Source organism: Schistocerca americana, chromosome 8 (genome assembly GCF_021461395.2).
Source record: "Schistocerca americana isolate TAMUIC-IGC-003095 chromosome 8, iqSchAmer2.1, whole genome shotgun sequence".
Taxonomy (NCBI): domain Eukaryota; kingdom Metazoa; phylum Arthropoda; class Insecta; order Orthoptera; family Acrididae; genus Schistocerca; species Schistocerca americana.
The window spans coordinates 130,221,897-130,230,966 of record NC_060126.1 but is presented as its reverse complement, the minus strand read 5'-3'; positions in this window follow the sequence as shown (position 1 = coordinate 130,230,966).

Genomic DNA, 9,070 nt, shown 5'->3' with positions numbered 1-9,070 from the left:
GTCATGGTCAGATTGAGATTCCGAAATCAGATATCAGACTGTAAGACGAACACAAGAGCAGATACAGACTAAGAACACAATGTGGTAGTGATGAAGACTAGGCTGAAGTTCAAGAGATTAGTCAGGAAGAACCAATTCGCAAAGTAGTGGGGTACGGAAGAACTAAGGAATGACGAGACACCCTTGAAGTTCTCTAAGGCTATTGATTCAGCAATAAGGAATAGCTCGCTAGGCAGTACAGTTGAAGAGGAATGCACATTTCTGAAAAGGGCAATCACATAAGTTGGAAAGAAAAATATAGGTGAGCCGTGGTGCTCGTTACTGACGCTCCAGTCTATTGGATGTCCATTATCGATCCTTCGATGTTTCTTATCTTTGCTTGCCTTGTTGTTTTCCGAATTCGCGGGGCGAGTGGCAGTTGACGTTTGCTCGTGCTACCTGCTGAGACGTCGCAAGATACGAGGTGGGAAGCAACCACGCATATGTTGTACGCGGTCTGCCGGTTCAGTATGGAGGATATGTGTTGGCTGCCTGCCTTTCTGCTCTCCTGATTTTGCTCGCCGTGCCTTGCGACCGCCTAGCTTGGGTTTCTGCCTGGTGTATCCTACACAAGCCGTACCGGACGTCCAGCAGAAGTTAAACAGCCTTGTGTTTCTTTTAAAGAAAAGGAGCAAATGTATAAGACTTTTTGTAACCAGTTTTGGTGGCCTCTTAAGTGTGGCCTTAGCGTTTACACTGCCTTTGGGGAGAGCTAATTCTTTTAAATTTAAATAGTTGGGGTTCCCTGTCCTTTACAATCTTTTAGGGGTTTTATTTGAATTTTCTCTTTGGGGTTGGTTAAATGTTTACTTGTACAGCGGGAAGTGATTCCCGGATAAAACTCGGAGAAGGTGTGTAATGTTACTGCTGCCTCCGGCATTCGTCTTTTCAATTAAGTGTTGTCATCCCTTCGAGCGACTGGTGTCACTTCTCGTTAATTAATGCTGGTTTATGTGTACTTAATTTTGAATTGGCCGTTTGAATTAATATTTTGGAGCGCAGTATACCACTAATGCAACCTCATTGTATACCACCTCGTGCCCCGGTCTAGTACCTTAATCTTCAGTGGCACGAGTTAGCTCCACTACCGGTTTTACTGATGTGCTCCCTTCAAAATCTTGTCTTGTATAAGTTCGCCCCATGTGTGTCTGGGAACAGAGATGAGCTTTAGTGTGACCTACTACTTATTCAATGGCAAACCTTACATTACCTCCTTAAAATTTGTTGCAGCAGAAACCCTTAAGGGAACTAAGTTGTGTCACTGCTTATGTTAACCGTTACTGGGAGCAATATTTCATGTAGTTCAATTTTGTCTTAAAATGTGTATTTCTCTGATGTAATAAACGAGTGATAAAAGAAAAAGCAAAGGGGCCTGGTCCTTCCTATTGTGTCCGGCATGTAACACGTATCAATAGGTACTAATAAATTAACTGCGAAGGAACCATGGGTAGCAGAAGAAATAGTTTAGTTGATCGATGAAAGAAGGAAGTATAAAACTTTTCAGGGAAGTTCAGGAATTCAGTAATACAAGTCGCTGGGGAAGGAAATAAATATGAAATGCAGGGAAGCTAAGACGAAATGGATGCATGAGAAATGTGATGAAATGGAAAAGGAAATGATCGTCCGAAGGACTGATTCAACACATAGGAAAGTCAAAATAACCTTCGGTGAAATTAAAAACGAGAGTGGTAACATTAAGAATGCTACGGGAATTCCACTGTTAAATGCAGAGGAGAAAGCGGATAGGTGATAACAGTACATTGAAGGTCTGTATGAGGGGGAAAGATTTTTCCGATGTGATTGAAGAAGAAACAGGAGTCGATTTAAAAGATATAGGGAATCCTGTATTAGAATGAGAATTTAAGAGAGCATTGGAGGGTTCAGATCAAATAAGGCAGAAGGGACAGATAAAGTACCATCAGAATTTCTTCCGGGGGAAGAGGCAACAAAACGACTGTTAACGTTGGTGTGTCGAATGTATGAACGTGGCGACCATCCAGTCTTAAAAATATCATCGACACAATTCCGAAGACTGCAAGAGCTGACAAGTGCGGGAATTCACGCACAAGCAGCTTAACAGCTCATGCATCCAAGTTGCTGACAAGAATAATACACAGAAAAATAGTAAATAAAATTGAAGTGTTAGATGACGATGAGTTTGGCTTTGGGATAGGTAAAGCCACCACAGAGAAATTCTGACGTTGCGGCTGACGATGGAAGCAGGACAAATGAAAAATCAAAACACGTTCGTAGGATTTGTCGACATGGAAAAAGCGTTGGACAATGTAAAATAGCGCAAGATGTTCGAAATTCTGAGAAAAATAGGGGTAAGCTATAGGGACAGATCGGTAATATACAATATGTACAAGAGCGAAGAGGGAATAATGAGAGTGGACGACCAAAAACGAAGTGCTCAGATTAAAAAGAGTGAAAGACAGGGTTTTCTATCACCCGTACTGTTCAATATGTACATCGAGGAAGTAATGATGGAAATAAAAAGAAGGTTCAGGAGTAGAATTAAATTTCAGGGTGAAAGGCTATCAATCATACACTTCGTTGATGACATTGCTGTCCTGAGTGAAAGCGAAGAAGAATTACGTGATCCGCTGAATGGAATGAATAATTTAATGAGTACACAATATGGATTGAAAGCAAATCGAAAAAAGGCGAAAGTAATGAGAAGTAGCAGAAATGAGAACAGCAAGAAATTTAACATCAGGATTGATTGTGACGAAGTAGATGAAGTTGGGGAATACTCCTACCTAGGCTGCAAAATAACCAACGACGGACGGAGCAAGGAGGACTTGAAAAGCAGACTAGCACTGGCAGAAAGGGCATTGCTAGCCAAGAGACGTCTATTAGTATCAAGGATGGGCCTTACTTTGAGAAAGAAATTTCTGATGATGTATATTTGGAGCACAGCATTGTGTGACAGTAACACAGGGACTGTGGGAAAATCAGAATTTGAGATGTGATGTTACAGACGAATGTTGAAAATTAAGTGGACTGATAAGATAAGGAATGAGGAGGTTCCGCACAGAATCGGAGATGAAGAAAATATGTGGAAAACACTGACAAGGATAAGGGACAGGATGATAGGATACCTGTTAAGACATCAACGAATGATTTCTGTTGTGCTAGAGGGAGCTGTAGAGGGCAAAAACTATAGAAAGATTGGAATACAATCGCCATATAACTGAGGACGTAGGTTGAGATGAAGTGTCTGAGATGAAGTGTTTGGCACCGGAGAGAATTTCGTGGCGGGCCGCGTCAAACCAGTCAGAAGACTGATGACTCAAAAAATAGTAAATTAAAACGACACGCCTGATGCAAAAGTTTTACTTCACGGAGAGTGAAAATGAATAAGCGATAAACTTTTTTTCCCTTCTTCAGTTTGTTGCTAGATACTCGCACATAGCGGCCTACATTAATTTTTCACACCCACCGCTCTGACAGGTAGGTGGGTCATATTGGCAAAGCGACACTTTCCAGACAGTAAGTGATACGTTGAAAGGGGCCCTTGGTTTAGGAGATGTGTAACAAACATACATTTTTATAATATGTGTGTATTAGAGTCATGTGTTTGTACACACTTTTCAAAACGTTTATTAGCTGTTGTATATAACCTCTTTTCTTCCTAATTCGCCACAGTTTCTTTCTATAAGGATTATCGAATTCCTTAATGAAGACAATGAATGCTGAGTGGTTTTCCCTACAATACCCACTCTGTCTTTATATTCTTCATTTAATTATAAATACTGTACATGCTGTACACCTGCCTCTCCGAGATCCCGTTTGTTTTTCGCTCAATAAACTCAGCTGCAACCTTTATCATCTTGTTTTTTATTCTTGCATGAACTTTGTATGCGGTGTCCAGTAAACTGATTCCTCAGTAGTTCTCGTAGCTATCGCGGCCACCCTTCGTGGAGAGTGATTTTATCTTTGGTTGTGACGTAGTTTCTGGATAACTCCATTTCTCCAATAAATATTAAATAAACGTAGTAATCCCTTTTGTAGCAGGGTACCCTCACAGTTTATCAGTTATGTGTTTATGCCATCCTTATCGGTAGCTTTTCTATTCTTTGTGGAGTTTAGGATTTCTCTTCATACATCCATATGGAAATCCTTTACACATCCAATTTCAGTTTTATCTTTTTTGCTTTGTTTAGAATGTTTCTTCACGCCACAAGTTCTTGTAATGTTTTATTAATTTTGCTTGTTTTGTGTTAATTACTTGAGTAATTTATTTTCCTAATTTAGTTAGCGTTTTCATTTTCTTATAAGCTATCAGTTGCATTTCGTGACTGTCACCTTGTATTACGTTTATAATTCTATCGTAAGTTGTTTCATTGCTCAAATTGCTGAATTTTTTTCTTGTTTGTTAATCTGACGATTCATAGAGATAAGATAAAAATCTTGTTTTTCTTTATAACTTTACCTAATCCTTGTCTACAAATTTTTTATCAGTTCTTCCTTTTTCTCCTTTTCTTTTTTACTAAGGCTGCTTTCGTAACTGGAGATTCTGTATTCCTCCATACCTTCTCTGTGTCTTCTACTTCTTATTTCCGCTCTGGCTCTTGATTAAGTTTCCTCTGTTACAGGTCTCGTTTGCCATGTTCATATTATAGACATGCCTTCATCTGTTCTTCTGTCGACTTTTTGTTGTTTCATTAATTGTTATACATATCTTTCTGAGATATCACCAGCAAATGGTCAGATCTCCTACGTCACTTTCCCTGCACACTCCTGTGTGACATCGGCAGCCTATGCATGGGGACGGTAATTCGCGTGTTTGGCTGCTGTTAGCCTTTGATCAGTGGTGCGGCACCACACAGAATGATGCAGTAGGCCTACCACTTAAGGCAGACGCACAATGTGCCTGCTGCACAACACTACAATCCTCCCTTATGGTGACCAGATGTGGTCAATGTAACAGTGACGACGAACATGCGTGCCTTTGCGTTTCCACGCATTCCAGTATCGAGCTACTGCCACACCGGAACGTCCAAAACACGTGCAGCTGCCCAGATGGAGATCCACACTGTGTGCCCTACTCTATTAGTTACTGATAACGTTGCCTCACATGGGTACGTGGCGTCACCGCGCTCTTGACAATGATGGCTGAACGTCTGACGCTGTCCACGCCAGCTCTGAGAACAACTTTAAACCTCGACAACATTAATGCATTCTGGAAGCCCCTCTACCTGTTTAAGAGAATTGCAACTCTAATCCACCTACAGTGTGCATGTGTACGAATTTGTATTGATATCCGACCATTTACTCTTGGTGCCTCAGATTTTTCTTTTCTTTATCAGGCACTGTATTTAACTTCTTTTGAATCAATATTTTACTCTTTTTCCTTTAAATGCTGAAGTTAATAAGATGCAAAAGTCTTAAGGAAGTAGCAAGATGTTAAAAATAGTTGGCCAGGTGCGTGTAGGGCATGCGACATTAGGGTTACGTACTGACTTAGTTATGTACATGAACAGTTCATGCACCCAAGCAATTGACATAGTGGCAAGATATCGGTCCCGGGAATTCCAAGACTTAAGAGAATGTTATAATTTTAAATTTGAAGACGGATAACAAATAGCAATATTTTCTGCGTCATACAAAACAAGGTAGCCATTTTCTGATTTTTTCTTTAATTTTTATGTGAAACCTTGCTTCTTTCCATGATTCTAGGTCAACGGGACGTACCCGACCTTTTCTTATGAGTTAGTTTGCGAGTATCGAAATATGTGACATAAATATCCGTACCTTTTGACTGCATTGACTTAGAAGCATACATTTACTGCTCTCTCTAGAGACCTTAGACTTTAGTGCGTGACATAAATTGCAGCTTGATACCTCCACCCATTCCTGAGAAAAAGGTGACTTAACAGACGGACGGATAACAAAACACAAAAACAGTTTTCCGTGATACAACTACAATCAACAAATTTCGCATTTTTTATTTTAGTTTTACTGTAAAACTTGATTCTTGCCAAATTTCAGGACCCTAGTTCAACGGGAAGTACCCTCTAGGTTTTGATGAGTGAGTTAGCGTGAGTTAAAATATGTGATATAAACGGAGATATCTTCTGATTACGTTCACTCACAAGCTTCAATGTTTTCTGCCGCCAAGAGACTGTTCACCTTAGTATCTGGCATAAGTTGCAGTTTCATGCGTCTATCTGGTCCTGAGAAAAATGGCGTTCAACAGCCGACAGACAGACGGGCAGCACAGTGTCTCTTTATGGGTTCCGCCTATCGATGATTAAGATGCGGAAGTCTAAAAATGATAAAAAAGCTAATGCGACAAATCAGCGAATCGGTTAATAGATTCCTTTGTGATCCAGAGATTTAATCGTTCACGTGATGCGAAGAAACACTTTAAATGCGTAAGAGGTCCTTTATATATTCTGCATCAACATCTTAGTTATTTTTCGTGACACGTTATTAGTTACTGAGTTAGGTTCTGGCCAAAGGCAAGCTGTCAATAGAAAGCCGCATGCGTGTTCAGATACAGAGGTATATCAGCAGACAGAATTCGGCGCTGCGGTCGGCAACGCCTATATAAGACGACAAGTGTCCGACGCAGTTGTTAGATCGGTTACTTATGCTGCAATGGTAGATAGATTATCAAGATTTAAGTGAGCTTGAAGGTGGGGTTATAGTCGGCGCACGAGCGATGGGGATTTTCCGGTACGACCATTTCACGAGTGTACAGTGAATATCAGGAATCCAGTAAAACATCAAATCTCCGACATCGCTGCGGCCGGATGAAGATCTTGCAAGAAGGGAGCAATGACGACTGTGGAGAATCGTTCCACACGACAGAAGTGCAACCCTCCTTGAAACTGCTGCAGATTTCAATGCTGGGCCGTCAATAATTATCAGCGTGCGAACCACTCAACGAAACGTCATCGATATGGGCTCTCAGAGCCGAAGGCCCACTCGTGTACCGTTGATGACTGCACTATGCAAAGCTTTACGCCTCGTCTGGGCCAGTCGACACCGACATTGGACTTGTGATGGTTGGAAGCATGTTGTCTGGTCGGACGAGTCTCGTTTCAAATTGTATCGAGATGATGGACGTGTACGGGTATGGAGACACCTTATGAATCCATGGACCCTACACGGCATTAGGGGCTGTTCAAGCTCGCGGAGGCTGTGTAATGGTATGGGCCGTGTGCAGTTGGAACGATGTGGGACCCCTGCAACGTCTACATACAACTCTGACAGGTCACACGTTCATAAGCATCCTGTCTGATCACCTGCATCCATTCATGTCCATTGTGCATTCAGAAGGGCAATTCCAGCAGAAAAATGCGACACCCCACACGCCCGGAATTTCTACTGAGTGGCTCCAGGAACACCCTTATGAGTTTAAACACTTCCGCTGGCCATTAAACTCCCCAGACATGAACATTATTGAGCATATCTCGGATGCCTTGCAATGTGCTGTTCAGAAGTCGTACTCTTACTGATTTATGGACAGCCCTGCAGAATTCTTGGTGTCATTTCCCTCTGGCACTATTTCAGACATTAGTCGAGGCCATGCCACGTCTTGTTTCGGCACTTCCGCGTACTCGCTGGGACCCTAAACGACGTTAGGAAGGTGTACCTCTTTTTTTGGTTCTTCAGTGTATATGATGTATTTAAGTATATGAACAGTGTAGATAAAATTGTTTTTGCTTTTCGCATAGTCCTTCTCCATCACTTGCAGAAGAGTATTGCATGAACCAGAGGCAATAGCACAAGACCAAGTGTTAACTGAGATCCAGAATCACTTTATTATTGCTATCCGCATTAGTGGAGCGATAGTCTTATTGCAATTTCCACGTGGCAAGTGAAATCGTGGTATCGTTTCTCGCCTCTCTCGCCGCACTCCCGCTGGGATTTTATGTGATATCAATGCAATAAAAGTTAATCTTGAAACTTCTTGCTAAAACTAATTTATTGCTCTAGAGCAGAGCTCAACTAGTCTCTTTTTCATATCGAGCTGTCAGTTTACTGTAGTCTTGTTGTACCTCCGTTTTATAGCTGATATTATACTTACTTGAATGAATTTGCATTGGCGAAAGTAATGTTTCAGAGTTCTATAACATGATGCAACAACTTGTCCTTATCGTAGTAAAACTGCTATATACGTGAGTAATTTAGCACTACTTAACCAGAAAATACGTGGGATCGCGACCCAGTGCTTAGACGTGCGTGTTCTGTTTTTTTCAGCTAACAGCGTACATCTTGAATTCTGTCTTGAGTCGACTAAATTATGAAAAACACGTCGGAGATAAGTATGCTGTACAGCGGCTATAAAATATTCTTTTTACAAATTAAAGGACGGACGGGTTGCCTACAGAACAACGCAGAGCGATCTCTCGTTTACGTATAGTCAGCTTTCCGTGAAACGTAGTACACTTACGAGAGAACAAAAACACAGTTTAAAAACTGTGATGTAAAATCTTAAAATTCAGCTTCTCAGACGTGGTGACTCCTAAGCAGCAGGCAATAAAGCTGTGATGCAAATACAGGGTGTCTCTAAGAGTCGTCAAGTGTATTTTCTCTGATGTTTCGGCAGATATCAGCAACATCGTTTTTGTAATGTGGAACTGGAGCCAGCCCTAACATATACTATCACGACTTTCACGCGACGCCCAATGTGAACCGAATGCTTTGGTTTCTTTCCCGTTAAAAGAATATATTTTTAATGTGGAGTTTTACAAGCCAATTCAATTGAACGGTCCCACATTACTATAGTGCTATTTCCAGTTTATCGACAGTAAAACACATAGAATTTGGTGGATTACAGGCCATTCTTCGTGTTTTACTGCCGATAAAACTGTAAAGTCACTAGACTACCATGGGGCCGTTCTATCGAATGGACTGGTAAAATGCCGCATTTCTTGTGAGTGAGTGTGTGTGTGTGTGTGTGTGTGTGTGTGTGTAACAGGATACCAAGCGACTCTTTCCGTCGACTCTGGACGAGCAGAATTTCTTTGAGCTGGCACCAGATTCGCATTGCAAAACCAAAATATGAAAAATC